This window comes from Scyliorhinus canicula, chromosome 9 (assembly GCF_902713615.1).
Source record: "Scyliorhinus canicula chromosome 9, sScyCan1.1, whole genome shotgun sequence".
Taxonomy (NCBI): domain Eukaryota; kingdom Metazoa; phylum Chordata; class Chondrichthyes; order Carcharhiniformes; family Scyliorhinidae; genus Scyliorhinus; species Scyliorhinus canicula.
Window position 1 is genome coordinate 182,196,067 of NC_052154.1, and position 17,842 is coordinate 182,213,908.

Genomic DNA, 17,842 nt, shown 5'->3' on the forward strand with positions numbered 1-17,842 from the left:
AAGGAGAGTACTTGCAGGCAAGGAGATGGGTTGAAGTGTGTATACTTTAATGCAAGAAGCATCAGGAATAAGGTGGGTGAACTTAATGCATGGATCGGTACTTGGGACTACGATGTGGTGGCCATCACGGAAACTTGGATAGAAGAGGGGCAGAAATGGTTGTTGGAGGTCCCTGGTTATAGATGTTTCAACAAGATTAGGGAGGATGGTAAAAGAGGTGGGGGGGGGTGACATTGTTAATTAGAGATAGTATAACAGCTGCAGAAAGGCAGTTCGAGGGGGATCTGCCTACTGAGGTAATATGGGTTGAAGTTAGAAATAGGAAAGGAGCAGTCACCTTGTTGGGAGTGTTCTATAGGCCCCCCAATAGCAGCAGAGATGTGGAGGAACAGATTGGGAAACAGATTCTGGAAAGGTGCAGAAGTCACAGGGTAGTAGTCATGGGCGACTTCAACTTCCCAAACATTGAGTAGAAACTCTTTAGATCAAATAGTTTGCATGGGGTAGTGTTTGTGCAGTGTGTCCAGGAAGCTTTTCTAACACAGTATGTAGATTGTCCGACCAGAGGGGAGGCCATATTGGATTTAGTACTTGGTAATGAACCAGGGCAGGTGATAGATTTGTTAGTGGGGGAGCATTTTTGGAGGTAGTGACCACAATTCTGTGACTTTCACTTTAGTAATGGAGAGGGATAGGTGCGAGCAACAGGGCAAGGTTTATAATTGGGGGAAGGGTAAATACAATGCTGTCAGACAAGAATTGAAGTGCAGAAGTTGGGAACATAGGCTGTCAGGGAAGGACACAAGTGAAATGTGGAACTTGTTCAAGGATCAGGTACTGCGTGTCTTTGATATGTATGTCCCTGTCAGGCAGGGAAGAGATGGTCGAGTGAGGGAACCATGGTTGACAAGAGAGGTTGAATGTCTTGTTAAGAGGAAGAAGGAGACTTATGTAAGGCTGAAGAAACAAGGTTCAGACAGGGCGCTGGAGGGATACAAGATAGCCAGGAGGGAACTGAAGAAAGGGATTAGGAGAGCTAAGAGAGGGCATGAAAAATCTTTGGCGGGTAGGATCAAGGAAAACCCCAAGGCCTTTTACACATACGTGAGAAATATGAGAATGACTAGAGTGAGAGTAGGTCCGATTAAGGACAGTAGCGGGAGATTGTGTATTGAGTCTGAAGAGATAGGAGAGGTCTTGAACAAGTATTTTTCTTCAGTATTTACAAATGAGAGGGGCCATATTGTTGGAGAGGACAGCGTGAAGCAGACTGATAAGTTTGAGGAGATACTTGTCAGGAAGGAAGATGTGTTGCGCGTTTTGAAAAACTTGAGGATAGACAAGTCCCCCGGGCCTGACGGGATATATCCAAGGATTCTATGGGAAGCAAGAAATGAAATTGCAGAGCCGTTGGCAATGATCTTTTCGTCCTCGCTGTCAACAGGGGTGGTACCAGAGGATTGGAGAGTGGCGAATGTCGTGCCCCTGTTCAAAAAAGGGAATAGGGATAACCCTGGGAATTACAGGCCAGTTAGTCTTACTTCGGTGGTAGGCAAAGTAATGGAAAGGGTACTGAGGGATAGGATTTCTGAGCATCTGGAAAGGCATTGCTTGATTAGGGATAGTCAGCACGGATTTGTGAGGGGTAGGTCTTGCCTTACAAGTCTTATTGAATTCTTTGAGGAGGTGACCAAGCATGTGGATGAAGGTAAAGCAGTGGATGTAGTGTACATGGATTTTAGTAAGGCATTTGATAAGGTTCCCCATGGTAGGCTTATGCAGAAAGTAAGGAGGCATGGGATAGTGGGAAATTTGGCCAGTTGGATAACAAACTGGCTAACCGATAGAAGACAGAGAGTTGTGGTGGATGGCAAATATTCAGCCTGGAGCCCAGTTATCAGTGGCGTACCGCAGGGATCAGTTCTGGGTCCTCTGCTGTTTGTGATTTTCATTAACGACTTGGATGAGGGAGTTGAAGGGTGGGTCAGTAAATTTGCAGATGATACGAAGATTGGTGGAGTTGTGGATAGTGAGGAGGGCTGTTGTCGGCTTCAAAGAGACATAGATAGAATGCAGAGCTGGGCTGAGAAGTGGCAGATGGAGTTTAACCCTGACAAGTGTGAGGTTGTCCATTTTGGAAGGACAAATCTGAATGCGGAATACAGGGTTAATGGTAGGGTTCTTGGCAATGTGGAGGAGCAGAGAGATCTTGGGGTCTATGTTCATTGTTCTTTGAAAGTTGCCACTCAAGTGGATAGAGCTGTGAAGAAGGCCTATGGTGTGCTAGCGTTCATTAGCAGAGGGATTGAATTTAAGAGCCGTGAGGTGATGATGCAGCTGTACAAAACCTTGGTCAGGCCACATTTGGAGTACTGTGTGCAGTTCTGGTCACCTCATTTTAGGAAGGATGTGGAAGCTTTGGAAAAGGTGCAGAGGAGATTTACCAGGATGTTGCCTGGAATGGAGAGTAGGTCATACGAGGAAAGATTGAGGGTGCTGGGCCTTTTCTCATTGGAACGGAGAAGGATGAGGGGCGACTTGATAGAGGTTTATAAGATGATCAGGGGAATAGATAGAGTAGATAGTCAGAGACTTTTTCCCCAGGTGGAACACACCATTACAAGGGGACATAAATTTAAGATAAATGGTGGAAGATATAGAGGGGATGTCAGAGGTAGGTTCTTTACCCAGAGAGTAGTGGGGGCATGGAATGCACTGCCTGTGGTAGTAGTTGAGTCGGAAAATTTATGGACCTTCAAACGGCTATTGGATAGGTACTTGGATTAGGGTAGAATAAGGGAGTGTAGGTTAACTTCTTAAGGGCAGCACGGTAGCATTGTGGATAGCACAATTGCTTCACAGCTCCAGGGTCCCAAGTTCGATTTCGACTTGGGTCACTGTCTGTGTGGAGTCTGCACATCCTCCCCGTGACTGCGTGGGTTTCCTCCGGGTACTCCGGTTTCCTCCCACAGTCCAAAGATATGCAGGTTGGGTGGATTGGCCATGACAAATTGTCCAAAATTCTATGATTAACCTAGGACAAAAGTTCGGCGCAACATCGTGGGCCGAAGGGCCTGTTCTGTGCTGTATTTCTCTATCTAGACAATCAAGGAGGTCTAAGCAAGGGTGGCACGGTGGAACAGTGGTTAGCACTGCTGCCTCACGGCGCTGAGGACCCGGGTTCGATCCCCGTCCCGTGTGGAGTTTACACACTCTTCCCGTCTCTGCATGGGTCTCACCCCTTCAACCCAAAGATGTGCAGGTTAGGTGGATTGGCCTTGCTAAATTGCCCCTTAATTGGAAAAAAAAAGAATTGGGTACTTTTTTTTAGAAAAGGTCTAAGCAGCTAATGCATGAGTCCGGTGAGTGCATCTCGCTATCAAACCAGTATTTATTTCTAAATATTGGTGACAACGATGGGGTATAAAAGCAAGGACCAAGGCCACAGAACCGTGTGTGGCTTCGCTGCACAGGGAGAGGAGGAAGGTCAGGATAGTGATAAGAGATTCAGTATTTAAGGAAACAGACAGGAATTTCAGTGACCCCAGACATGACTCCAGGATGGTGACAGAGTAAAGAGTGTCTCTAAACAGCTGCAGGGCACTGAGGGGGTGAGGGTGAACAACTAGAACTCTTGAGAATATTGGTACCCATGACTTCAGCACAAAGAGAGAATCCACAAGCAGTTTTCAGGAAGCTGGAAAACTCCTGGTGGCACGTGTTAATGAGTCCAGAAACTGGAGAACACTACCCACCAGGTACGCGGTACATTCTCGTGCGACTTGGCCAACATTGTCCACCTCATACAGGAAAGGATGTCCCGAAGCATGGTACATTGGCGAGACAATGCAGACGCTGCGACGACAGATGAACGGACATCGCGCGACACTCGCCAGGCAGGAATGTTCCCTTCCAGTCGGGGAACACTTCAGCAGTCAAGGGCATTCTGCCTCTGATCTCCGGGTAAGCGTTCTCCAAGGCGGCCTTCAGGACGCACGACAATGCATAATCACCGAGCAGAAACTGATAGGCTAGTTCCGCACACATGAGTACGGCCTTAACCGGAACCTTGGATTCATGTCGCATTACATTCACCCCGCACCATCTGGCCTGGGCTTTCAAAATCCTACCAACTGTCCTGGCTTGAGACAATTCACACCTCTTTAACCTGTGATTATCACTCTCTTCAGTCGCACTGTCTGGACCTGTAAAGACGTAATTACCTGCAAAGACTCACATTCAAAGTATCATCTTGCACCATTGAATTTGTCTATATATGTGATTGTGGAACCCACCTCTTCATTCACCCGAGGAAGGAGCAGTGCTCCGAAAGCTAGTGATTCAAAACAAACCTGTTTGACTTTAACCTGGTGTTGTAAGATTTCTTACTGTATCCACCCCAGTCCAACGCTGGCATCTCCACATCATCACAAAGAGAAAAGCTATGCCACACACTTGGGTTTCTTACAACGCAAGGTTTATTCAGGAGATGTTGCCCATACAATACAAGATGGAGAACTAAAACCTGTGCAACCACTCTGCTGACATCACTACAGATCACGTGATGTTCCACCAGAAGGGGTGTATTACTTAAATACGATGGGGAGATAATAATCTTTATAATAATCTTTATTGTCACAAGTAGGCTTACATTAACACTGCAATGAAAATACCCTAGTCGCCACATTCCAGCGTCTGTTCGGGTACACAGAGGAAAAATTCAGAATGTCCAAATTACCTAACAGCACGTCTTTCAGGACTTGTGGGAGGAAACTGGAGCACCCGGAGGAAACCCACGCAGACACAGGGAGAACGTGCAGATGCCGCACAGACAGTGACCCAAGCCGGGAATCGAAACTGGGGACCCTGACGCTGTGAAGCAACTGTGCTAACCACTGTGCTACCGTGCTGCCCCCAATGAAGCAGCAGAGAGAAGAATGCACCAAAGAGTATTGCTGCCAAAATATTGCCCTATCTGATTATTCATCTTGCAGCATTGACTTTGTCTATATACGTGTTTGTGGAACCCACCTCTTCATTCACCTGAGGAAGGAGCTGTGCTCTGAAAGCGAGTGATTCAAAACAAACCTGTTGGACTTTAACCTGGTGTTGTTATTTAAATACAGAACACACCTCCCCCTTTATTCCTTTAGCACAGACAACAACTTTTCTTAAAGTTTAAACAAGAGACCCAATTATACATCAGATACATTTTACTTTGCATCATTATCTTTTTTTTTTAAATAATTTTTATTGAAAGAGTTTTTCCATACAAACATTTACCCCTACTAATTTTTAAATTATTTACAACACAATCCCTCTAGGTAAATATCCCTCCCTCGCCCGCCCTCTCGCGCGCACCAGTCCTCCCCCCAGGCAACAACTTAACAAACAAGGCAGCCTACAGTTTCAGACATGAGCAGCGAGCAGACTTGCCCGCGTTACAGTCATGCATGTCCCCCCACGACCCTTGCTGCCCCCCCCTCCCCTCCCCCCCCCCCCCCCCCCCCCCCCGGGTTGCTGCTGCCACGACCCCGAACGTCTATCTCTGATCTAAAAAGTCAAGGAAAGGTTGCCACCGCCTGGAGAATCCCTGTACCGACCCTCTCAGGGCAAATTTGATCCTTTCTAGCTGAATATAGCTAGCCATATCGTTAATCCAAGTTTCAACGCTTGGAGGCCTCGCGTCCTTCCATTGAATTAATATCCTTCGTCGAGCCACTAGGGACGCAAAGGCCAGTATTCCGGCCTCCCTAGCCTCCTGTACCCCCGGTTCTACCCCGACCCCAAAGATCGCAAGCCCCCATCCTGGTTTGACCCTGGACCCCACCACCTTCGACACCGTCCTTGCCACCCCCTTCCAGAACCCTTCCAGCACCGGACATGCCCAGAACATATGCACATGGTTCGCTGGGCTTCCCAGACATCTGACACACCTGTCCTCACCCCCAAAGAACCGGCTCATTCTTGTCCCCGTCATGTGAGCTCTATGCAGCACCTTAAATTGAATGAGGCTCAGCCTCGCACACGAGGAGGAAGAATTGACCTTCTCCAGTGCATCCGCCCACGTCCCGTCTTCTATCTGCTCTCCCAGCTCCCCTTCCCACTTGGCTTTCAGCTCCTCCCCTGATGCTTCTTCCGCCTCCTGCATTATCTTGTAGATGTCTGATATCTTCCCCCCTCCGACTCAGACCCCCGAGAGTACCCTATCACTCGCCCCCTTACTGGGGAGCAGGGGAAACCCCTCCACCTGCCGCCTAGCAAATGCCTTCGCTTGTAAATATCTGAACATGTTTCCCGGGGGGAGCTCAAACTTCTCCTCCAGCCCTCCCAGGCTCGCAAACCTCCCCTCTATAAACAGGTCCTTCAGCTGCCGTATGCCCACCCTGTACCAGCTCTGAAATCCCCTGTCGATGTTCCCCGGGATAAATCTATGGTTCCCTCTTATTGGCGCCGCCAACAGACCTCCCATTTCCCCCCTGTGTCGCCTCCACTGCCCCCATATCTTGAGGGTGGCCGCCACTACCGGGCTCGTGGTGTACCTCGTGGGGGGGAGCGGCCATGGTGCCGTTACTAGGGCCCCCAGGCTTGTGTTGCCACAGGACGCCCTCTCCATTCGTTTCCAAGCTGCCCCCTCCCCTTCCATCATCCACTTGCGCACCATTGACACATTTGCCGCCCAGTAGTACCCCGAGAGATTGGGCAGTGCCAGCCCTCCACTGTCCCTACTCCGCTCCAAAAAGACCCTCCTCACCCTTGGGGTGCCGTGCGCCCACACGTAGCTCATGATGCTACTCGTCACCTTTTTGAAGAAGGCCCTAGGGAGGAAGATTGGCAAGCACTGAAATAGAAACAAGAACCTTGGGAGGACCGTCATTTTGATTGACTGCACCCTCCCCGCCAGCGACAGCGGTACCATGTCCCACCTCTTAAATTCCTCCTCCATCTGTTCCACCAGCCTGGAAAAGTTCAACTTGTGGAGAGTCCCCCAGTTCCTTGCCACCTGCACCCCTAAGTACCTAAAGCTCTTTCCTGCTCGCTTGAAGGGGAGTCTCCCAATTCCCTCTCCCTGGTCCCCCGGGTGTATCACAAAAACCTCGCTTTTGCCCAAATTTAGTTTGTACCCCGAAAAGTCCCCAAACTCTGCTAATAGTTCCATTATCTCCGGCATTCCCCCTTCTGGGTCTGCCACGTACAGCAGTAGATCATCCGCATACAGCGATACCCGATGTTCCTCCCCTCCCCTAGTCAGTCCTCTCCACCCCCCTGACCCCCTCAGTGCCATCGCCAACGGTTCAATCGCCAGTGCGAAAAGTAAGGGGGATAGGGGACATCCCTGCCTGGTCCCTCGGTGGAGCCCGAAATACTCCGACCTCCTCCCGTTTGTCACTACACTCGCCGTCGGGGCCGAGTAGAGCAACTTCACCCACTTAATAAACCCTTCCCCAAACCCAAACCGTTCCAACGTCTCCCACAGGTACTCCCACTCCACCCTATCGAATGCCTTCTCCGCGTCCAGCGCTACCACTATCTCAGCCTCCCCCTCCACTGCCGGCATCATAATTACATTCAGCAATCTCCGCACGTTCGTGTTGAGCTGCCGCCCCTTCACGAACCCCGTCTGGTCCTCATGGATTACCCCTGGCACACAATCCTCTATTCTAGCTGCCAGGATCTTTGCCAGCAACTTGGCATCCACGTTCAGAAGCGAGATAGGCCTGTAGGACCCGCACTGCACGGGGTCTTTATCCCGCTTCAATATCAGGGAGATCAGAGCCTGCGACATTGTCGGGGGCAGAACCCCCCCCTCTCGCGCCTCATTAAAGGCTCGTACCAGTACCGGTCCCACCAAGTCCACATTTTTCTTATAGAATTCCACCGGGAACCCATCTGGCCCCGGCGCCTTCCCCGCTTGCATCTGACCTATTCCCTTGACTAGCTCCTCTAGCCCTATTGGCGCCCCCAGCCCTTCTACCAGCCCCTCCTGGACCCTTGGGAACCTCAATTTGTTTAGGAAGTCCTCCATTCCCCCTCTCCTCGTCGGCGGCTCAGACCGATACAACTCCTTGTAAAAATCCCTAAAGACCCCATTCACTTCTTGCCCCTTCTGCACTACCTTCCCGCCCCTCTCCTTCACTCCCCCAATCTCCCTAGCCGCATCTCGTTTGCGAAGCTGGTGTGCCAGCATCCTGCTCACCTTTTCCCCATACTCATAGACCGCGCCCTGTGCCCTTCTCCACTGCGTCTCTGCCTTCCTGGTGGTTAGCAGGTCGAACTTGACCTGCAGGCTGCGCCGTTCTCCCAGCAGCCCCTCCTCTGGTGCCTCCGCATATCTCCTATCCACTTCCAATAGCTCCCCCACGAGCCTCTCCCTCTCCTGCCTCTCCTTTCTTTCTCTGTGTGCCCTTATGGAGATCAGCTCTCCCCTGATCACTGCCTTCAGGGCCTCCCAGACCATCCCCACCTGCACCTCACCCGTGTCATTCAATTCCAGATAGCTCTCAATGCTCTTCCGGACCCTTTTACACACCTCGTCGTCCGCTAACAGCCCCACATCCAGCCGCCACAGCGGGCGCTGGTCCCGCGCCTCCCCCATTTCCACATCCACCCAATGTGGTGCATGATCAGAGATCGCAATGGCCGAGTACTCAGCTTCCCGTACCCTCGGGATCAGCCCCCTGCTCAACATGAAGAAATCGATTCTGGAGTACACTCTATGGACGTGGGAGAAAAAGGAATACTCCCTCGCCCTCGGCCTACCAAACCTCCATGGGTCTACTCCTCCCATCTGCTCCATGTAGCCCCTCAGCACTTCTGCCGCTGCCGGCCTCCTATTGGTCCTTGAGCTCGATCTGTCTAGCCCGGGGTCCAGCACTGTGTTAAAGTCCCCCCCCATGATCAAGCCCCCTGCCTCCAGTCCCGGAATGAGGCCCAATAGGCGCCTCATAAAACCCGCGTCATCCCAGTTCGGGGCATATACGTTGACCATCACCACTTTCTCCCCCTGCAGCTTACCCTTCACCATCACATACCTACCCTCCTTATCCGCCACCACCTCCTCCGCCACGAACGACACCCTCTTTCCCACCAGAATCGCCACCCCCCGGTTCTTTGCGTCCAATCCAGAGTGGAACACCTGTCCCACCCACCCCCTTCTCAGGCGAACCTGGTCCGCTACCTTCAAATGGGTCTCCTGTAACATTGCTACATCAGCCTTCAGTCCCTTCAGGTGTGAGAATACCCTTGATCTCTTGACCGGCCCATTCAGCCCCCTCACGTTCCAAGTGATCAGCCGGGTCGCGGGACGACCCGCCCCCTTCCCCTGCCGATTAGCCATGTCCTGTTCCCTGCCCGCCCCGGGTCGACCCTCCCCTTAAGACCCGCTCCCCATGGCGATGGCGCCCTCCCCCCACCTCTCCAGTCCTCCACTTCCCGTTTCTGGTCTTTCCAGCAGCAACCCGGTGTCCCTCCCTAACCCCCCCCCCAGGCTAGGACCCCTCCTAGCCGCGATGTACCCTCCATCGTACTCCCGTAAGTCAGCTGGTTCACGCTGACCCGGCTGCTCCTGCCACACTCCGACTCCCCCCGGCTCGGGGGGGGGCCTCCCCCCCCTTGCCACTCCTCCCTGGCCCCGCTCCAACGCGGGAAAGGTCGCCATTGCTAGCCACGCCCCGCACTCCTCCCCTCCCCCCTCCTCTGCCCCGCGCGCGGGAAAACAGAGGAAAGCCCGCGCTTTCGCCCTGCCACACCCCACCCCGCCATCTTCAGTTCCACCCCCGTCCCCGTCCATGCCTGTAAAGAACCCCCCCTAGGAGCCCATATCCCCGATCTGCTCTCCCCCCCGTCCCGCCTCCCCAACTTAACATTATAAATAACAGATAGATAACAAATAACAATGTACTGAACAGTCGCCCTCTACCAAACAGCATAAATAACCATAAATAACCATGAATAACCACAATAACAGTAACTAAGGGAAGTTGGCAAAGGGGGGAAAAAACATCAGAAGAAAAACCCAAAGCAAGAGTTCAAGATCCAAACAAAGAAAGAAGAAAAAAAAGGGAAACCGTTCCAATAAGAGTTGCACAGTTCCGACCCAGCCGGAAAAAAAAAAAAACCGCTTGTTCAGCTGAAAGTACCCGAGCGGCTACGGCCGCCAAGTATCCCCTGGGTCTAATTCGAGTCCAGTTTCTCTTCCTGTACAAAGGCCCATGCCTCCTCTGGGGACTCAAAATAGTGGTGTTGGTTCCTGTAGGTGACCCACAAGCGCGCTGGCTGCAGCATTCCGAACCTGATCCGTTTTGCATGTAGCACCGCCTCGTCCGGTTGTACCGGGCCCGCCGCTTAGCCACCTCCGCACTCCAGTCCTGGTAGACCCTCACCGTCGAATTCTCCCACTTGCTGCTCCTTTCCCTCTTGGCCCACTCCAGCACTCTCTCACGATCGCTGAGTCGCTGGAACCGCACCAGCACCGCCCTCGGGGGCTCATTTGCTCTTGGCTTCCTAGCCATGACCCTGTAGGCCTCTTCCAGCTCCAGGGACGAAGGGACGGCCCCTGCCCCCATCAGGGAGCTCAGCATTTCTGCTACGTATCCCGGGAGGTCTGATTCCTCCAGGCCTTCTGCCAGGCCCAAGATCCTCAGGTTCTTCCGCCTCATTCGGGTATCCAGCTCCTCAAAACGGCTCTGCCATTTCAGGTGGAGTGCCTCGTGCGCCTCTACCTTTCCCACGAGGACCGTGGCCTCCTCCTCCCTCACAGTCATCTCCTGCTGCAGCTCCCGAATCGACGCCTCTTGGGTCGCCTGGGCTCCCATCAGCCTGGTGGTCGTCGCATTCATTGACTCCAAGAGCTCCATTTTCAGCTCCGTAAAGAAGCGCAGGAGAGCGGCCTGCTGCTCCTCCGCCCATTTCCTCCATTCCTCGGGTGCGCCACCGGCCGCCATTTTGGTCTTCTTCCCCCGCTTTTTTTGGGGAGCTGCTGTTGCTTTCTTTACCACCCCACTCCGGGTACCGACCATAAAGTTGGTCTGGTTCTCCTCAGGGAGCCTTCCCCCACCGGGATTTGTCCTTACAGCGCCGTTGGGGCCCTCCAATCGGCCCGAAAACACCTTTGTAGCAGGAGCCGCCAAACGTGCGACTTAGCTGGTCATAGCCGCAACCGGAAGTCCATCATTATCTTTTTACACATACAACTTAATAAAACAGTCTCTCAGGTGGATGTCCATTTCTTTTGGATTGTATTTGACATACTGGAACCTGACTACTCGAGACCTTTGAAGTGTCTTCTTTCTTTTCTGTTGCTAATACCTCCTGTGAAGTTACTCCAGTGTCTGTTTCCATTGGTGTTGAAGATGCCCCAGAATCTGAATTTGTCGTTGTAATTAGTCTCTGGTCAGAAGTGTCACTGTTTAGTTTTTCCGGTGGAAATACTTCTGGAGAAGTTTTAGCGATTTCATTTTGTGAAGCTAGCAGTTGGTCAGTATGACGGCGTTAAACTCTCTCATCATCTCTCCGTATGGTGTATGATGTTGGTTTTGCCGGGATAACTGCAAGTAACTATTTCTCATTTGTAGTGTAGCTTCTTGCCAGCACCCGTTCTCCTTGAGTGAATATTCTCTTTTGAGAGTTTTGTTCCCTCACAGCAATATGTGCTGTTGTTCCCCTTTGACAATCTCTGTAGTATCAGATGGAATCAAAGGGTCAAACTTTGCTCTTTAAGTTTTCTTTTGAAAAGCAGCATCACCAGTGAAGTCTATTGTTGCGTGTGCGGTGTTTTAGTAGGACATCAGTAAGTTAGTCACTCGTCTTGCCAATGTACCTGGGTCTTTCGATGCCTTGATTGAGTATTCAAGTGTATGAATCGCTTGGCTAATTCATTTGTTGAAGGATGGCACAGAGCCACTTTATTTGCTGAGATCCATTGTCATTTACCTCCTGCTCCAGTCTACCAAATCTTGCAAATATATCATCCAACTTCTCAACAGTTTGTTCTCTCACTGTGGATTTCATAGTCACTACTTCCGGACATTTATAATGTGCATCTACAATCGCTACAATCAATTACAGGCGGCACGGTGGCACACTGGTTAGCATTGCTGCCTCATAGCTCCAGGCACCCTGGGGCAATTCCAGACTTGGTTACCTACCCGTGTGTAGTTTGCACATTCTCCTTGTGTTTGCATGGGTTTCCTCTGGGCTGGGTGCTCTGGTTTCCTCCCACAGTCCAAAGAGGTGCAGGGTAGGTGGATTGGTCATGCTGAATTGTCCTTTAGTGTCCAAAACCTTATTTGGGCTTACAGGGATAGGCCACGTGTCTGGGTGGGCACCTCTTCGGAGAGCCGAAGCAACATCGATGGGCCGAATGGCCTCCTTCTCGGTCACGGATGCATCGGCCACTTCCACAGATTTCATCGGTGGCACAGTGGTTAGCACTGCTGCCTCACAGCTCCGGGGTCCCGGGTTCAATTCCAGCCTCGGGTGACTGTGTGGAGTTTTCACTTTCTCCCTGTGACTGCGTGGGTTTCCTCCGGGTGCTCCAGTTTCCTCCCACTGTCCAAAGTTGTGCAGAGTAGGTGAATTGGCCATGCTAAATTGCCCCTTAGTGTCCAAAAGGTTAGGTGGGGTTACTGGGTTACAGGGATGGATAAAAAAATAATAATAATATTTGCTTATTTTCACAAGTAGGCTTCAATGAAGTTACTGTGAAAAACCCCGAGAGCCACTGTGCTAACCCAGCCCCTAAGGGACGTGGCCTTAAGTAGGGTGCTCTTTCCAAGAGCCAGTGTAGACTCGATGGGTCGAATAGCCTCCTTCTGCACTGTAGATTCTACGTCTATTTCTGAGTTTTGCCCCACTTTCTCTTCGATGTGAGCATCTAATCCAGGCCACCAGAAATAACTGCATATCAGGTCTTTTATCCTCATCACACCAGGATGTCCCTAATTTAGTCAAAGTTTTGGTTATGCCAGTACAGAGGAATAATCACTTGGATTCCCCATAATAAAATTCAACTCTGGACTGTCAACACTAATCTTCTTGTGATGCAGGGTTTGAGGTTTGGATTTTCACGTTCTCCATCTGTCATCATTCCCCATCGCAAGCAAGTTGTAACTTCAGTTTGGGATTACAGTGAACCAATAGTGTTGACTTCTTTAAGGCTTCTTTTCCCTCTTTATATGCACTTTCGCATTTTTCTGTCCAGTGCCATATCTGTTTGACACATAAGGCTTCAATCGCATTGCTAAATTCGAACAAGTTTGCCGTAATAATTATTTAATCCTAGAAGCGAACATAGTTGTGTCTCATTTTGAGGACGTGGTGCTTCTAAGGTTTCTGTCATCATTGTCGGCTCTGTGTGTAAGCCATCTTTGTCGATGATGTGACGCATCATCACATAGTTTATGGATGTCATGAAAAGGTCACATTTTCTTTTTTAATCCGGAGATTACGGTTTTGTAGACGTTTCAATGTAGTTTCCAGGTTCTTCAAGTGCTCTTGTTCACTTGAAACAGTGATGAGGATGTCATCTGGATAGGACTGCACCCCATTTAGCCTACTCAGAATTTGATCCATGGATCTCTGAGGAAGAGCAGGATCAGATGTCATCCCAAATCGAAGTCTGGTGTGTCATGGTAATGAGTAGCGGCTGTGATTTTGCAGCCACATCCATTTGTAAATACGTCTGCGATCTATTTTACTGAATTTCTAATCTCCAGAAAGTCCAGCAAACAAGTCTTCAGTCAGCAGCAGTGGATAGTGATCTGTGCACAATACCAAGTTAATAGGCATCTTAAAATCTCCATATATCCTTACCGAGCCATATCGTTTTAGTATGGGAACTATTGGTGCAACCCAATCACTTGTAGCAACTGCTTCCATGACTCCTGTTTGGACCAGTCTATCTAGTTCTTCTTCAACATTTGCCCTGATGGCATTAGGTACGGTTCTGGCTTTGAGACATCTCAGTGTACTGTTTGGCTTAATTTTGAGTTGGACTTCAACTCCTGTCATTGAGCCCAGTGAGTCGCCAAACACATTTTTATACTTTTCCAGAAGATACTGCAGATCATTCTTTGGATCAACCAGTTGATTCACTGCCCCCCAGTTGTGTTTAATGTTTTGCAACCATGCTCTCCCAAATAAAGCAGGAACGTTCCCCGCAGACAACGTGGAGGGAACTCCGCTGTTTGTCCATTTGTTTCCACTTTTCCCGTAATGTATCGTTTTAATGGTACGATCCCTCCTGTGTAGATTCCCGTGGGGTTACATTTGATGGTATTCATGGCAGGTATGTTAGCAGTGAGAGGCATTCAAGGAGCAGATAGAGAAGCTACCGAACAAATACGTTCCCACAAGCAAATACGTTCCCACAATGCACCAAGACTCATTGTGTAATGCGTGCTGTCACTGTACACAATAGGATATTGGCTTCCATTCTTAACTTCACCAGCACAATCCTGTGAAGGTGGCAAGGTAAATTAATAAGGCTTAAAAAAGAACCAAATGCACATGTTATATAGGACTTTATATGTGGAGTCATAGTGTGCAAATACAAGGAAATGATGCTGAACAAGTATAAATCACTGCTTAGGTCTCAGCTGGAGTATTGTATCTAACCCTGGGCTCCACACTTTAAGAACGATGTCAAGTGCTTGGAGAAGGTACACAAATTACTGGAACTGCAGCAGGGATGAGAGTAGAGAAGCTGTGATTGCAAGCCTTGGAGTGGAAAGGTTAAAGGGAAATATGACAAAGTTGTACAAAACTATGAGTAGTTACTGTTCAAAGTTATGATGGTGTTTGAGACAGGAGACAGAGAAAGATCGTTACCACAGGCAGGAAGGACAGTAATTAGGGCACATAGCTTAAATGTAAAATAGCCATGTGGGAAACAAGGAGATTTGTTTTACTGAGTAAATTGTTATGATCTGGAATACAGACTAAATAGTAATTCTCGACAGAGAACTGGATCTGTGCTTGAAAAGGATCGGTTTGCAAGGCTATTGGGAGAAGAGGAATGGGGAATAATTAGATAGCTCTTGCAAAGTGCTGGCATCGGCAAAATGGGCCGAATGATGCTGCTGTACAATCAATATAAGTTTAGGAAATCATGGGCATGAATGTATTTCAGTCAATTGGTCTTTATAAAGCTGAGAAAAATGCAGGTCAGAAATCACTGATATGGACATACCACAATCATAGAACTCCTACAGTGTAGAAAGAGACCATTCGTGCCTGAACCTACCTAGGCCCACTTCCCCACCCTATCCCCGTAATCTCACCTAACCGTTGGACACTAATAGACCAATCCACTTAACCTGCACATTTTTGGACTGTGGGAGCAAACCGGAGGACCAAGAGGAATCCCCCGCAGACACAGGGAGAAAATGCAAACTCCACACAGACAGCCATCCAAGGCCGGAATCGAACCTGGGTCCCTGGCGCTGTGAGGCAACAGTGCTAACCACTGTGCAGCGTGATGCCCCGTTACTTTGCTTTAGTTTCTGCCGACTCAAAATATTTTCTCAATGAAGATTAACCAAAGAATTGAAAATAAGTTCTTGCTATCTAAATGAAAGGAGTAAGGAGCTCCTTAGTAATGAACAGTCAGGTATGGGTTCTGTTTTATCTTTCAATGCAGCTGCGATGTAAAATAATGCTGACTGAAGTTAAACTACAAAAGGCAAGCCATTCTTAATAAATCATTATCAATCTGAATAAAAAGGACTTTGAACTTCATGATTATTCATTTACAATGTAATAGCTCCTTCGATGAAATGTCCTTGTGCTTTAGATCCTTTACGATTCCACTAATGCGATGGGTTTGCACTACATCAGTCTTCACCTGGCCCAATGTGGCCTTATCCTTGCATTTACTGATTTTATCACAACCATCTTGTATTTCAGGATCTTTTAATCACATAATTTACCCATTTACTGGCAGCATTGAAATTCAGCTTTGTTCATTGAAAGATTTTGCTCTTTGCATTTTCTTTATAACTTGAAGGCATTTGTGTTTTCTATCACCATTCTGGAATCTACTCTGGATAGTGTTTTTTATGTTCTGAGTGTCTACAATGATGCCCATGAAAACTTGTCACTGTGGGTTTGGCACACGCCTGTTAAGTCAATTCAAACTAAATCATGTTTCAATTCCAAAATATGAAGGATTACATGCAGAGACAAGGTATGCTTTTAAAGGTTAATTTTCATGGGACAATTTTGAATCCATGATATTTATTTTTACACCAAACATGGCACACATTCACATATACTGTTTCGGTGTATCAAAATAATTATGGGACGGTGATGGCGTAGTGGTTTTGTCACTGGCCTAGTAATCCAGAGACCCACGGTAGTGTTCCGGGGCCCCGGGTTCGAATCCCACCATGGCAGATGGTGAAATTAGAATTCAATAAAAAAATCTGGAATTAAAAGTCTAATGATGACCATGAAACCATTGCTGATTGTCGTTAAAAAAAACATCTGGTTCACTAATGTCCATCCGGGAAGGAAATCTGACCTCCTTATCCGGTCTGGCCTACATCTGACACCAGACCCATACAGCGATGGGGTTCCACTGAACTGGCCCAGCAAGCCACTCAATTAAGGATGGGCAACAAACGCAGCCAGTGATGCCCACATCCCAAGAATTATTAATCAAGAAAAGGTTAAAGTCCAATAGCTTTGTTTGGAGTCACTAGCTTTCGGAAAGCTGTTCCTTCACCTGAGGAACGAGCAGTGCTCCGAAAGCTGGTGATTCGAAATAAACCTGTTGGACTTTAACCTGGTGTTGTAAGACTTCTTACTGTGCCCACCCCAGCCCAACTCCGGCATCTCCACTTCATATTGCCAAGTTAAACAACCTCACAGTATCATTCCAGGAATTTACATGTATCTTGGGTGTTCTGTTCTTAGGTAAATCGTCTCGTGATTTGTGATTTGTTGCATATTTGCAATTCTGAGGTACAACTAGGACTTACATTAATCAAAGTACCATTTTCCCCATTTAGCTCCATAATTACAAGCCCAGATTTCTGTATTAGAATCATAGAATCCATACAGTGCAGAAGGAGGCCAATAGGCCCATCGAGTCTGCACCGGCCCATGGAAAGAGCACCCTACTTAAGCCCACGTCTTCACCCTATCTCCGTCTCCACTCCATCCCTGTAACCCAGTAATCCCACCTAACCTTTTGGACACTGAGGGGCAATTTAGAAATCCACCAATCCACCTTAGCTGCACATCTTTGGACTTGTGGGAAGAACCCGGAGCACCCGGAGGAAACCCATGCAGAGATGGGGAGAAAGTGCAAACTCCACACGGACAGTAGCCCAAGGCCGGAATTGAACCTGCGTCCCTGGAGCTGTGAGCATTATATATGTGAAGCCTGTATCATGGAATCATCACCAATGAAATGCTGAAAGTTCCAAGAAGCTGCATTAAGGGTTGATCTGGGCAAAGTGTGGTGCTATGTTATAGCTCACTGAGGGAGTCCGCGTTGCTGTGGGAACAGGCACTTTTTCCATACATGCTGTAGTCTGGAGCTATGGACAGTGATGGTGGAGGCACCAACGTTCTTTCCACCACATGGCTGACCAGAAACTTAAAGAAATTAAAATGAGCACTTGTGGCTTAAATGGTATCACTTCAGATGGACTCGTGGTTCGTCAACATTTTCTGTTGGAAATCACTGCTTTATTAGATCAACCCTCAACCAGTGCAATGAAAAGATTGTCTCTAACTCTCCTAACTAAAGCCTCTTATCCCTGGCATCATCTTGGTAAATTTCTTCAGCATCCTCTTCCCGACCTTGAAATTGATCCAAAAGTATGGTGGCTTT

General features: G+C 48.8%; 1 protein-coding gene across 1 annotated transcript in view; it reads right to left on the reverse strand.

Annotated features, from left to right (window-relative positions):
• The window catches only part of c9h11orf49 (chromosome 9 C11orf49 homolog), a 348,746-nt gene that overhangs the window by 150,274 nt on the left and 180,630 nt on the right, over positions 1–17,842 (reverse strand). The window lies entirely within an intron of this gene.